This window comes from Periplaneta americana, chromosome 6 (assembly GCF_040183065.1).
Source record: "Periplaneta americana isolate PAMFEO1 chromosome 6, P.americana_PAMFEO1_priV1, whole genome shotgun sequence".
Taxonomy (NCBI): domain Eukaryota; kingdom Metazoa; phylum Arthropoda; class Insecta; order Blattodea; family Blattidae; genus Periplaneta; species Periplaneta americana.
This window is the reverse complement of record NC_091122.1, coordinates 134,175,084-134,190,912: the sequence shown is the minus strand read 5'-3', so window position 1 is coordinate 134,190,912 and position 15,829 is coordinate 134,175,084. Positions and strand designations below refer to the sequence as shown.

Here is a 15,829-nt window from a genome sequence, read left to right as displayed (position 1 = left end):
GTATTTAAAATTTAATCTTTCTATCATTTATAAGCAAATTTAACACTGGCGATATGAGGAATAGTTAATCTTCACTTAGGAAGTGTTTTATTACTCTCGTTTCTTAGAAAATTTTTAATAGTTTTCTTCACAATACGATGAAACTATTAATTTGTTTTTGTAGTCTCTCTCTCTTTAATAATTGGATGTTGTTTCTTACCTCCTATCACAATACAGTAAAATAATGTACACACTTTGACACAGAAAATGGTCGCTCTTCTGTAGCTTGAATTTGTGTAAGTTTCGTTCGGGTTAGCGCGAAATTCACGCGGGTAAATAGTAAACATCGAGTTCCGAGGATGAAGTCAAGTCGTAGCAGCGACGTATCTGTGTGTCACGAAACGACATATTCCATACGGAGCCTTTATGGTTTAGCGATAGAGCTCTTTCTTCTCGTTACAAAGACCGGATTTCGAATCTCTCTGTATAAAACGCAAGCGTGAAAACACAGCGCACAGGATGACTTCCGAGCTATTCCGAGGTAACACCTAGATCATAATATATAGCCTACCCAGATTGCTCGGCCTTATAGGCTTTGATGGTAACAACTTTTGTCATGTAGCTAAAATACAATATACTGATTAAGTGAAACTCAAGAACAGTTTTTATTTCTCGTCAGAAAGCTACAAAACAATTCACAACAAAACCGTTGCTAAGGAGAGCAGAATTTCCATAGCCCACTCCGTTAGTATCATGAACCTAGACGTAGGCCAGTTGTGACTGCAGAACTCAGAGCCCTACATGTACTCCCCTCCCAGTGACGCTGAGTCACGAAACTTTTCTTGCACCAGGATAAGTTCTGAATGGTGGGAGATTTGAAGAACTTGGTCGCTGATGATCGGAGGTCTTGTTCCCATCATCTTCAGAGAAGACTTCATAGAAAGCTGGCTTAAGTCTTTCTGTGGAAATGGTTTTAGGGCTCCCGTGAATATCGACTTCGAACACGTAGTCAGATATCCTACGAAGAATTCTATACGGTCCTTCATACGGTGGTACAAGGGATCCTGTAGTTGCCACACGAACAAAGACATGCGTACACGTATATAGTGTCTTATGCTGAAAAGCTCTTCTATTGCAGTGGTGAGCAGCGGGGGTCGATCTGACAGTGCGCATTAACTGTCTGTGTTTTTCAGCGAAGGCTCGCTGCGACAGTTCGGTTTTGTCGTCGACGAAAAACTCTCCCGGAAGTCTTAGCGTCGTTCCGTAAACCATTTCTGCGGGCGAAGCGTCACAATCTTCTTTGATGCTGGAGCGCAATCCAAGTAGGACAGCCGGTAAGATATCGATCCAACATTTAGATCCACTATATATTGGAATTTTGCTTGATCTCGAGTAATCCCTGCGAAACTGAGAGCATTTTCCACCACTGCAAACCATAGATCTGGATCGTCCTTGTAGAATGGAGGAGGCTTCTCAATATGTTGTGCACACACAACGACTCTGTCACCACTACTAGTTGATAAAGAACTTTGCTCTGTATCTTCGTGCGTGTTCATATCACGTCGGGGTCACCAATATTGTAGCTAAAATACAATATACTGATTAAGTGAAACTCAAGAACAGTTTTTATTTCTCGTCAGAAAGCTACAAAACAATTCACAACAAAACCGTTGCTAAGGAGAGCAGAATTTCCATAGCCCACTCCGTTAGTATCATGAACCTAGACGTAGGCCAGTTGTGACTGCAGAACTCAGAGCCCTACAGTCAGGTTTACTATGCTGCCATCTAGTTGTTGTCATAACTCCCATTTGGATTGCATTAGCGACTGTACTGCCATCTCGTGTTCATTTACGGCGGACGGGTGGCGATCTTGGCGGTTGTTATCTTCAAAGTGCTACTTATTTTAACATAAGGATGAGCTATCTGTTATATATATGATCTAGGGTAACAGTCTCTGAAAAGCAACCAAATCCACACCTGTGAGTAACGGTTAGCGCATCTGACCGCGAATCAGGTGGACCGGGTTCGAATCCTGGTTGGGACAAGATACCTGGTTAAGGTTTTTTCCGTGGTTTTCCCTCAATCTAATACAGACGTCTCCAAAAGTGTACTCGCTAGTAAGCCCCTGAACTGAACCGAAGCCAGTACGTAATGCGCGCGCTCCGCCTCACCCATCCCCACCTGTACTGTACTCAATGTTTATGCGCAAACGAAGAGCAGTGGTGGACTGCCATTATCATTGTGTTGGTCGGAGTGTTCCACCGTTTCACAATGTCTTCTAATCATGGACGTAGTACATTCAAGGATGAAAGCGAAGAGAAATATATTTTCGTGTTAGTGGGAAGAATATGAAATGTTTAATTTGTTCGAAAAATCTTAAGAGTGTGTTAAAATTCAACATGTGAAAATAATTTATTGTGGGACGTCTGTATAACTGTTGGTCATACATAATAATAAGTATATTACGTTACGTTTACACTCAGTTTCGCAAGATATACTTACAGTTTTCGTTTCATTTTAGGTGAAATACATACAAATATTTTGATAAATTTGAAACAAGAAAATACAAACACAAATCACACACGTATCCTCAGTCTTAAACTATGCTATGTTCTAGCTTGGAATATTGGAAAATTCAATGAAGCCCTTTACAGAATGAGCATTTGTAAAATCGTGCATACAGAATGTCTTCTAGATGTAATGCGAATGAATTATTCCATTATTGAATATTCCCCAATCAAAAGTAGAAGCTTCCTAGTATGTCAAAATAATATACAAACGTATATTTCTTATCCTTTCGATGTTATTATTTGTAAACATAAGGGAGATCGTTGCCGCAATCCCTCACTGACCGCTCCCATATGTTGAGGTACGAGTCTTTCCCCCTTCTCTACAGAACACTGTGTTCGGCGGGCAGCATCGTGATCACGAATGACTATACGCGTTTTGGAGACCTCTGATCTAATATGAGCAAATGCTGGATAAGTTTAAGTGCTGGACCCCGGACTCAATTTACCGGCATTATCACAGTTTCATTCAGACGCTAAATAACCCGAGATGTTGATACAGCGTCGTAAAATAACCCAATAAATAAAAAAACAGCGACCAATTTCCGTGTTGAAGGGTGTACTTACAGAATTGTCTGACCAGTACTCACCTAGGCAGCAGAAGCCAGAAGGGACACTGCAACAACAAAAAAAGCCGAAATTAAAATTCTGTGTACAATTTTTATAGAGTTACATGAAGAGTAGGCCTATAAGTATAGGGTACAACGTGAATGTTAAATACAACCAATAAAACTCGAAAATAGAACGTAGAAGATGAAATGCACATGTATTGAATTCATAAAGGAAAAATAAACATAGGAAGAACAACTTATAATCCTGTGGACTCCGGCTCGATCCCCGGTTTACTAGAGATGGACAAAATTAACTGCCGCTCTCACTCGCTGTGTTCGTTGCATTTGTCTTTCGAGCCTCGCCTCGTCATTCTCGAAATAGCATTTGGTCGGCGTGGAAAGATTTCGTAACTTTGAATAACATACATCATTGAAATAAATAACATTATAAATGTTTAATTGAAACAAAAAGACAAAATAGAACAGTATCTTAGTTATCAAAATGTTCTGGTTGTATTATATGATTTTACCTATGGTTATATAAATAGAAAAAAAACAATTCTCAACGAATTTATATTTCTAATAATCATAAAACATAACATTAATACTTTTTACTAGAGATTGTACACGACTTTAAACATATGAAAAGAAAATTGCTAGCCTTTTAATAAGCGCCTGGTAATTAAATAAAGAGTGGGGAACGGATTATTATACACTGAAAGGTAGCGATGATGTTTCAAATAGGCTACTTGATTGTTTATACATATATAACAGTTTCCAAAGTAGATAAAAGTTCAGTCAGGTATAAACAACTGTGGCGATTCAAGGCTGCTTGACTTCGGGATTTCGGGAATGATCAAACTCGAGTCTCGGAACACTCACAAGCAGTCTTTACGTCAAGGACGCGACGTAATACAACATTGTCGTGCGGGTTTTCGGCTTTGCGAGCGCTGTTAGTCTCGCTTTCTCAATTGTTGTTAATCTCTACGGTTTACATCCTATTTGTTATTTGTATTGAGCAAACCCGTGGTACAGGTAACACAGGAGTTTTCTGTGGGTGTTCCATGATCCTCTGTGGTATCCCAACAAATCTCCATCATCATCTCATATCATCACGGGTGTAATGTAGACCAGACTCCTATGACGCACTCTGGGCAACGACTTATTCGGTAGATTGGTCTATATAACTGGCTTCATATGGATGAAAGTAGATCTACCCACCATTAGTAAAAAAAATTGGAAGAACATCAACACAATAGAGAGGTTTTCTTCAATAATTAGCGTGTGTATGTATGAAAATATACAGCGGAGTACTGTCGCGCAGTCCCGTTTCTAGCGGTCACCAGATAACACATACAGGGTGATTCACGAGGATTTACCGCCACTTACGGAGCTAATCTCCGAAGATATTCTGAGCAAAAGATGTCATATAAACATGTGTCCTAATCTCAATATTTTCAGAGTTACACTAATTTGTAGTTAGTAAAATACCTTTCTTTTTTAGTTTTAAGAGTAAAAAAAATATTACAAATAGGGAATTAATTATTCAGAAGTATCATTTCTTTAATTGGCTAGTGTTCTGAAGCTAAAAGTGTGTTATTAATTATTGCTTTGTACAGATTTTATTTTTCAATTTTTAACTAAAAATTACATCATTCTTACGCACTTACCACAAAAATTTTTACAAATGATGCGATTTAGAAACTTGATGCTTTACAGTTTAATTATGCATCCTAATGTACAGTCTTGAATAATTTATAAGAGCAGCGTGATTGTAACAATTGTCATAAATGCATAAGAAAATGTAATTTTGTAGTTCTGCAATGCTTGGGAAAATTGGCATAAGTCAGTTTCCACAATTTTTTTTTATTAATTTATTGACAACTTACGGAACATCTGCTCGCTTGGGGAAAGAGATATACGTATTTCTCCCATTACAATAATTAATACAGAAGAAAATAAAATTGACATAAACCAGTGTGAAGGCAGTTTTTTCCTTTTCCTGTAAAATTAACATTTTTGACTTGTGCCTCTTTTCCCGAGCACTACAGAATTAAAAATGGGACAAAAATTTTGTACGAAGCAACTATGGAATTCACAACACATTTTTAGCTTCAGAATACTAACTAATTAAAGAAATGATATTTCTGAATAGTTCATTCCTTATTTGTAACATTCTTTTACCATTAAAACTAAAATATAATGGTATTTTACAAACCATTTCAAATTAGTGTAGCTATGAAAATATTGAAATAGTACACATGTTTATATGATATTTTTTGTTCAGAATGTCTTCGGAAATAAGCCCCCTAAGGGACGGTAATCCTCATGAATCACCCTGCATACTGCATGAATACCACTAGAGCAAAGATGGGCATCGTGCCTCACTTGAGAAATAATACCTCACTGAGCTTCACAGAGCTTATCGCTCTGAGTGACATCATCTTCACAGTCCCCGTTCCTCCCTTACGTAGCTCCTAGGCGTAGGCAGGTTCTATATCAGTTTCATAAGCAATATCAGTGGTGGCATAATAGCATTATCAAAGCAGTGTGTACGCGTTAGAAAACGATTATTTCATGAGAAATGGGAGAAAGAGTTTTTTTGCTGTTTAGAAGGGGAGAACATATCGAAAATCCTATTAGGCATTAATAAATTTAATATACAACGACATTACTCCTTATGTCATAAAGAGCATGCTGAATTATAAGGTAAGACAAATTAAATGTTATTTTTCGTACTATTTCGAAGAAAATTTATGATCTTAACATTTGCATAGTATACTAAATATGACATTATACCTTAAACACACTGCATTAAGAGGTACGAGGAATTAAATGCTGTCTGTACGTATTATTTCCAAAAGAAATTTATATAAAAAAATATCAAATGTGCGTAGAAAACGAAATATGATTTTCTGAAATTATTTTAGGTCGAGAACGTGCAAATCTATTAAGTAATCTTGAGAAACGCCAGAATATTCAAGAAAATAAACGTAGACAACGTGATGGAATATTATCGGCTAGTTACGCAATTTATCGCCTGTGATTTAAATCAATTTAATGATGGAGAAATAGTAAAGAGGTTTATGATTAAAGCTGCTGAATTAATTTGCCAAATTGAATAAAAGTTTTCGAGTCTCTCACGTTAACCAAGCGCTTTCCTAATAGTTCGCCACTGACCGCCTTAGCGATTACGATAAGGTGACGCAGGTCACAGCAGTTTATATTTCCCATCCTACTCTGCAGTCTCCTCTCTAGTAAACAAACTATTTCAAATCGAGTGCCTCACGTAACCGAAAATGTTGGCCATGTATGCACTAGAGCATCTACCAGGTAGTCCTAGATCAGCTTCATCGTTAGAGGTACTAGGGAGGAATGACAACAATCATGCCTCTGTTATAAAGGTACCAAAAAACGTTCCTTCCCGGTTCAGCTTCAGCACCTACTGGCTTCACGACATCTAGCAAATATGACTGCTTATTGATTGATTTCACGAGGCTGGGTCCTGGATGGATCCTTGTACTTAGGCCATTTAGGTCCATTATACGCTCTGTAAGCGATGATTGTCTAAGTCCGACGGACAGTCCGGGTGGCATTCGTGAATCCGACGCTGACAGGCAGGCTATCCTTCCTGGCCCTGCACGTGAGATCCCATCATCTACTGATGAGCTCGAATTCAGAGCCCGAAGTCCCAACTTAGATCAGCATCGGAAAACTCTACTACCGTGAACATCACCCCAGAGTTTTTTTTACTAGCCTATTACCACTGGTCTACAAAAAAACTCTTTATGTCTGCTACTGAAGAAATTTTAAGTGCTTTCTACTGAAATTCATGCGCTGATTCCAGATCTGTAATCAGATTTATCGTAGCACGTCAGGTTTTTGAGTAACATTAATTCTAAATCTTGCTATTCAGTAGATAGATGGATTTATTGAGTAATGTTATACATACAGATGTTATATTATCATAATTTTCTGTTAAATCCAGTGCACGGGTCTTCTGACCGTACGTGCTTTGTATCTAAAACAAGTCCTACTTTGTATACTATTCAGTATATACCTGTACCGTAAAGTCAGAGATATAAATTCAGCTTAGTTTATATATTCTTTGCAAAATAATATATTATATTATTTTAAATACATTTGTAAGAAGATATACACTTACAGTATGTACAGTATGTTAAAATTGCTCGAGACCTTTGCTTTTCGCTTAAGTTGGCATGTGGTTGATCGCTGTAAGAACCAGCAGAAATCGATCCTGGTACCTGCATTTCATTGTTGATATGTCCTGATGGAACCTCTCACCATGTTCGTCACTTACAGCGCCGAGGTGTGATGGAAAAAGTGAGGTGTGAATGAAGAAAGTGCATTTTTAAAGACATGCGACAACCTAGATTCTTGTCCTTGAACTTGAAAATGATATGTGTATGTATATGGAATACAGAATCCAGATATGAGGAGCTACTTTCTGAGGGGGGGGACAGGCGCATTTATAGCGTTATTTTTTACTTCAAATCTTCTGAAACATTTTATATTATTTTTATATTCAACATTGTTTATGTTTAAAAGGTACAAATGAAATGTATGTTAATAAGACTTTTCTTGCTTTATTTTTAAAATCATCTCGCAACCTCCCTCAGCTCTTTACATGACCCTCTAGGGGATCGTTGGCCAACACTTTGGAAAGCACTGGTTTAGAGGACAGTTCATAGCACAGCAACAAATCTCAAAGTACTTTTGGTCAAAATATGTCTTGTCTACCATTGTACAGACCGATTATTTAGTCTTGACAGCTCAGCGACGCGAAAGAGGGGAAGTAATAGGAGTAGTGGGGAGAGTTCCGGAATAGAGATAAGGGTGAGCGGTCGGTAAAGGAATGCAGTACAGCTTAATTGTACTGGAAATATACCGCTCTGCCGCACGCATGACATCCGATCGCTCCGACGGCAAACGAGAGACTATCCCAAACACCCCTTGGCGAAACTAAATGGACTCGCTTGACCCAGGCGCACATCGCCGGGGACTGTCAGGACTGAATAATCGTACTGTATATTCCAGTCAGTGCCATGGATCGAACTTGATGTCTGGTACTAGGCTACCGGAAGGGGCATTTGTACCTTACAAAATAATACGAAAGTTTATTTAACCGCATTTTCTATGGTAGAACAATTGAACTATTGAATTCTCGATTTCAAATCCTTTTCAGAGGTGATAAAAATCCAGTAGTGGTACTACTTTGTCCAGTATAAGTATACCCTTTAAGAAACAATTCTCCCCCCCCCCCCGCTCATTCTTTCGTAACAATCTCTTTTCCAATAAAGGCCACTCACTTATATATCTTATGACTGATATCCTTTCAACTGCAGAAAGTAAAGTGTTCTAGACTTGTCCTTACCCCTCTTAAATCAACTGGTAGAGCACATTCCGTCCTTTAGTCGTCTCTCTACATCTACAGCCTGTGTTTCAGAACCCAGTTTCCAAGATAAAGCCGGTCTTCTCAACTGTAGCGGCGCCTTAGATATCCGGTTTTGGTTAGGAGCCAAAACAGAAATTTAACTTACACAATGTAGCCAGAATAAGAGTGCAGATAGCCTGTCATTCAGTCCCCACTTGTGGGAAAGCAGATTGTAAGTGAATATGCAATTGGAATAGCAGATTCAGAGGTTCAGGTACGGCTAAAACAACATCCGACAAATTGAAAGCAAACGCTAGTTTGAATTGTGTGCAGTGTACCATGATACGTGAATGAAATACTAACAGAAATGTCGCCTGCTCAGAACAGAATTTCACAAATGGGATTTAGAGAAGAAGGGAAACACAGTAATTACATGGTTATATAAGCGGAATAACAGTGCCTTCCATTATTTAGTAGGCTACGTGTGTGTCAAAGTTATTCCGACGTATGCTACTCTGTTTATACCCATGTTTTTTGAGCTAGAGAGACGCAATGTAGAATCTTCGTCTGTGAATGTAACACGACAACGAATCTCCTCGTAAGTTCTGCCCAAGGACAGTTCTTTCACTGCAAACCCACCATTCTCTAATCTTTCCTATTTTCTGCCTTCCTCTTTGTCTCCTCAAATGATTCATATATCTTATTGTCGTTCATCATCTGTTATCTTCTTCTGCCACGAACTCTTGTCCCGTTCACCATTCCTTCCAGTGCATCCTTCAGCCAGTGATCCAACCAATACTTACAAAATTGCAACTTCATTCAGGAAACTAAAATACAAGATAGCATAAGAAACAAATAACACAACACAGAAATATCTAAATAATTACATCAAACATTCAAATAAATATAATTCGGAATATGTATGATAAGAACTTTCTTGTGTTAAATAACAAAAGTAGACAACAAACACACAGTCAAAGTATACAGAAAACCCACAACAACAACACACATACACAACACATCCAATCACCCTACACAACACAAACAAGCCGCATTCCAAACAATGGTACACAGACTACTAAACATACCAATGAATCAACAGGATTACAACGAAGAACTAAACACAATCAAATACATAGCACAAGAAAACGGATACAACCCTAGCATAATAGACAACATAATACGTAAGACAAAACAAAACCACAAAAAATAGAAGAATACAACACAAACACAAGAACACAAAAAATACATCACACTAACATACGAAAACAAAAACACACATAAAATTGCAACCTCATTCAAGAAATTAAACTACAACATCGCATACAGAAGAAATAACACTCTACAAAAACATCTCAACGCACAAACAACAAAAACAAACAAATACAACCACATAGGCGTATACAAACGCAAATGTAACACCTGCAACAACTTCTACATAGGACAGACAGGCAGATCATTTCAAACACAAAGAACAAAGAACACATCACAGCCATAACAAAATTACAAAACACCTCCACATATGCAGAACACATCATAAATGCCAACTACACCTACAGAGACATCAACACAGACATGGAAATACTGCACATCCAACCAAAAAGCCAGAAACTCAAAACACTAGAACAATATGAAATATACAGACACACGAAAACACACCCCAACGATATTCTCAACACACAACTCAATTTCAAAACACATACACTCTTTGACTCTACACTACGAACGCACCCACACAGGAAACAAGAGGCGCCAAGACCAACAACGACCAGTTCCGAAGATGACCGAAAATAGGTCGAAACATGTTAACAAGGTACGTTAATATTTAACACAAGAAATTTCTTATCATACATATTCCGAAGTGATACAGTGTTAAAAGTTGTGTACTCAAGATGTAAAATATAATTCAACTGGCGTTTACAAACTAAAATGCAATAGTTGCCCACATTTTTACATAGGACAGACAGGGAGATCCTTTCAAACAAGATATAATGAACATATTAAAGCTATAACCAAACCCTACATCACATCAAATTACGCAGAACATATTATCAACAATAATCATGACTACAATAATATAGAAACTGATATGGAAATTCTACACATCACACCAAAAAGTTCAGAGTTAAACGAAATATATAAACATACAATAACATACCCACAACATATACTTAATACACAATTACAGTTCAATACCCACACATTTTTCGATATCATGATACCTAACACACAAACAATCACCCCCCCCCCACCATAGGAGCAACACACCCCCACCCCTACAACTGACGAATGCAAATGGCAGAATTCAAGATCAACAGTAGTTCGTGGGACATGATGAAGACACAACACCGCGTCGAAACGGTCCGTCTGTCCAAGGTATATAACCTTTTTTAATACATTTTAACACTTTTCAACGTGTCGATTAAACAATTTTAAGTTTTTAAACAAAGTGTTAACGTGAACTAGAATCAATGAACCAACCAATTTCTCTTTCTTTTTCTGATCAGTTTCAGCATCATTCTTTCTTCACCCACTATTTCCAACACAGCTTTATTTCTTACTCTGTCTGTCCATTTCACACGCTCCATTCTTATCCATATCCACATTTAAAATATTTCTAGTCGCTTCTCTTCACTTTGTCGTAATGTTCATTTATCTGCCCCATACAATGCACTTCACCAGTCTCTTCCTTACTTCTTATTCCAGAGATCCGCAGAAGGTGCTCCTTTTTCTATTAAAAGCTTCCTTTGCCGTTGCTATCCTCCTTTTGACTTCCTCGTAGCAGCTCATGTTACTGCTTAAATTTGTGTACCATAATAATAATGATAATAATAATAATAATAATAATATTATTATTATTATCTTTACAATATTACTTATATTATTCCAGTCTTCATTTATATGATTTAATTAATTCATTTGTAATTCATTCTATTCAATTGCCATTATTTTAATTATCTCACTGAACTAATTGTAATAATTATTTGTGCTATTTATTTTGTTGCATTTGGTCAATTGATTAATGTAGACTATTATATTGATTGTATTTCATCTCACTGCCATTTTCTATCATTCATTCTCATCATCATTTGTTGTTTTGTTTTGTTTTGTGCTAAACTGTAATTGGCCTTGTGCTGTTGTTTTGCACGTTAATATTCTAAATAAATAAATAAATAATAATAATAATTATTATTATTATTATTATCATCATTTAAAGATAAAACACACATGTCGGGTTCATAGATTTGATAAGAAACATTAAAGATTATATATTACAGTTATATGAACACTAATAAATATATAATTATTAAATAAATTAGTAATAGACATGTTTCGGAGATGCTTCTCCATCTTCAATGACTATTTACCACGACGGCTGGTTCAGGTGATCGAACCGCGTTTTTGCTTGGCTTAAAGGAGACTGAGAAGCAACTCCGAAACATGTCTGACTATTACTAATTTCTTTAATAATTATATTATATTTACTAGTGTTCATATAACTGTAATATATAATCTTTAATGTTTCTTCTTCTTCTTCTTCTTATTATTATTATTATTATTATTATTATTATTATTGTTGTTGTTGTTGTTGTTGTTGTTATTGTTGTTGTTGTACATCTACAGTAAGTAACATACAGTATGTAAACTGCATAATAAATACGTGAAGTCCACACCTGTGGAGAAACGGTTTGCACGTCTGGCGCGAAACCAAGTGGCCCCGTTTCCAATCCCGGTCGGAGCAAGTTACCTGGTTGAGGTTTTTTCCTTGGTTTTCCTTCAACCCAATATGAGCAAATGCTGGGTAACTATCGATGCTGGACCCCGGACTCATTTCACCGACATTATCACCATCTCATTAAGACGCTAAATAACCTAAGATGTTGATACAGCGTCGTAAAATAACCTACTTAAAAATACGTAAAAGCTTTTATATAAATATCCCGTCTTCAATAAAAAAGCCAGAATCATTAGTGTCAGAAATTATCTTTACCGAAGAAAGCGTATTCCCTATTTCTCTATTCTACTGCCCTGCAACAGTTTTGACCTAGATGAACCCTTTCCAGGTGTAATCCACAAGTTGCGCCAATCTTAGAGCAGGAGATAAACTTCCTTTGGAAACAAGACTCCCTTCTTTGCGGCAAAACAACTACAATGAATTGTTTAATCTTGGCAACTATCGATTGCCTAGCCTGCATGCGATGTGGTCCATTGTGTAAGGTTTCCTTTCAGACTGGCGTCACAAACGCTGGGTGTGTATCTCTCGAAAGGAAAGTGTTAAAAGCTTTCTCTGGATTTACAGTCACAAAAGAAGAATGAATTTGGTTAACAATCGTATTGTGCCTTACTTTTTAATTTTGAGGTGATACAAAATGAGATCGTCGGTAAGATCAGTAATTCCGTAACACCTGTCGCTCATTCTTACCTGCTTGGGATATTATGACGTACAATTTAGATTTATGACAATGATACCACTAATAAATTACTCGTAGATGTATGAATTTGAAGCAGATTATGGTATGGTATAAATTACTTTATGAAGAAAATAATAGTTTTATAAATGACAGTGCTTAATATGGATCAGTACGAGTATAAGATGGATTGCAATTCACGCCTGAAGAATGTAAACTATAAGATTTTCAGAGAAGATCTGAATTTATAATCAATCGAAATTCTACAAGGACTAGGAACCGTGGACGTCCGAAGAAGAGAGAGAGTAGTCACGACAGAAATGAGACTGAATGAACAATGCATATACTGTGTAATCCCGGCCACCAAGTCACTCAATTGAGTGCGCTCCTTGTACAGAGCGTTTGCCTACGGGTGAGGCCAGGAAAGCGGCATGTACTGATACGCCTCTTTGTGCGCGCAGTTGTTGAGACACGCTCAACAATCAAGGACATCAAGGTCGACAAGTTATCAGTTGTGAGCCAGCTGTTGCAGTATTTAACACGTACAGTGCAGTTTCTTGACACAGTTGCTGAAATATTCAGCGTGTGTGTAAAATTTGTTAACAATGCAAAACGCAAAATTCACGCTTGAACAGAGAGTTTTTATGTATGATGTAAATGTGGAAACAGAGTCATGTAGAGAGGTGCGTAGGCAATTTGAAGTGAAATGTTCGGGTGCTCCAATTCAGGGTAGAGAAACTGTTAGACGTCTTGTTAACAAATGAAGGACAACAGGGTCGATAAATGCTACAATTACTAAGCGAAAACAAAGAGTATTGACGGAAGAAAAAATTGATGAAATCAGTGCATAATTTACACGTTCTCCTAATAAATCTCTAAGACATGTTTCACAGGAAGCTAGTGTTTCAATAACATCAATCTTTACTACTGCTAAACTTTTAAAATTAAAACCCTACAGAGTATAGTATAGAAAGCGGAAGCTTACGGATAGACGATTCCCGCAAGCGACACCGCAGGCAGGCTGCTTTCCTGGCCCCACCTGTAGGCGAACGCTCTGTATAATGACAGTTGACTTAATATAGGCCTATGTCAACATATATGTCGAACATGGAGTAAGGCCACAAAGGGAAAAACACTAGAGGGGAGGGATTCGATCATGTGCTGTGGATTGAACTTCGGCGTAGCTCAGTGGTTATAGCGCTTGTTACTTAGAACCAAGGAACCCGGTTCGAATTTTTCTCCTCTAATAACCATTAGTTGACGGGGCCTAATAAACATCAGAATGCAAGGACAATGCGCCCGTGCGTGAGATAACATTCACTAGTAACCAAGTCGGTCAATGTACTCTGCCGAGCGATTCCCTGCACGTACATATACATATATTCATATACACATGTACGGGTTTTATAACGTTCCAGGCTCTCAGATTCCCAGACTTCACTGCTGTCTGCCCACATCCTGGCACATAATTTCACTGATCGATCTTCTTTCTCCAGCTCTTCCGGAGTCTTCCTCGTTTCCTCCTCTCGTGTGTTTATATTGAAACTGATTTGGTAGTCGGTCGTTATCTAGTCTTTGTGTGAGCCTAGATCTCATCGGATATTTCCTTTTGTTATCGCGTCCCAAACAGAAACAAATACCCACAATTTTGTAAGTCCTAATTTTTACCGTTTTTTTCTTCCGTAGATCATCTTCATAATCGCAATTAGACAGTTGAAGATATTTTTTTATAACTTTTCTTCATTTTTAATATCTTAGTATTATGTTTTATGCTGGTCTTTATTATTGTGTTGTACGCTAAGGACGTTTTAAGCAATCGGAAAGCCTTTAGAAAATAATAAGTATGATTTGGGACTTTCGCAGTGTTTAACGTAGTGCGAGTTTTTAGTTATTTGCACTGTGTCATGCAAATAACACATACAATTACACCCTTATTCATAGAGAGACAACTAACGTTTCGGAGATACGTATACTTAAAAGGGAAACATTGGAAAACAGGCGTAGACAAACTAGAATAACATCACTGTATAGAGCACACCTAGGTCAAAAAGCATGTGTAGACATAACGGCTCGGTTAGTGAAGCCAACGTACTACGGTAGGAACGATCATGATTTTAAAATCAAATGTAGGAAACAGAAAACGGATATAGGTAAAGTCTCATTTTTAAATAGAACTATAAATGATTGCAATGACCTATCTGCAGCGGTCTTTGAGGGCTGTCCTTCCTTAAGAAGATTCAAGAATAACTTAAAACGTTATGTATAAAGTGTAAATTAAAATTAAGGTGACATGTATTTTTTAAGCTGACATGTATTTATTTAGCCTGACGAGTTACTCCCTTGGATTGAATTGTAAGTTTAGTTTCAATGTAGTTTTGTTTATAAGTATGAATAAGGGTGTAATTGTATGTCTTATTTGAACTGTTGTATCAGTGAAGCGTGGTGAGTCAGTGAAGTTGTGGTTTTACAATGTAGTGAATAGTTCCAGTGATAATTTATAGTGTCACTGAAATGAGCTCTATAGTGTCAGTGAAATGTGTTCTAAAGTGTCAGTGAAATGTGTCATAGTGTCAGTGCAGCGAGTGAGATGAGAGTAAAGTGAAAGATTATTGTCAGTACCAATGTGGAACTTGTGTAGGGCCTATACATATTATGTAGGTTGTAATGTAAAATTAGGTTCACTTATTAATTAGATTATTTTATGTATTATTATTAATTGTAATTACTGTGTATAATTGTATTGTGTATTCTTATTGTATTGTGTATTGTATTATTATATTGTATATTGTAATTTTATTGTGTATTGTTTATATTGTTTGTACCACTGCCACTGGGTGCTTGCCCACTTGCAGTGTAAACAAATACATACATACATACATATCGGTAGCTGGAAATGTTCGATGCCTACGGCTGTAAAACTGTGAAAAG

General features: G+C 37.2%; 1 protein-coding gene across 2 annotated transcripts in view; it reads right to left on the bottom strand.

Annotated features, from left to right (window-relative positions):
* Nucleotides 1-15,829, bottom strand: part of LOC138701752 (uncharacterized) — a 797,192-nt gene that overhangs the window by 519,982 nt on the left and 261,381 nt on the right. The window contains exon 2 of one of the 2 annotated variants that reach the window (XM_069828976.1): nt 3,137-3,162. The exons of the other annotated variant lie outside the window; for it this stretch is intronic. The gene's annotated coding sequence lies outside the window, so the exon portion shown is untranslated. The remainder of the gene's footprint in view (nt 1-3,136; nt 3,163-15,829) is intronic. 2 annotated transcript variants of the gene reach the window in all.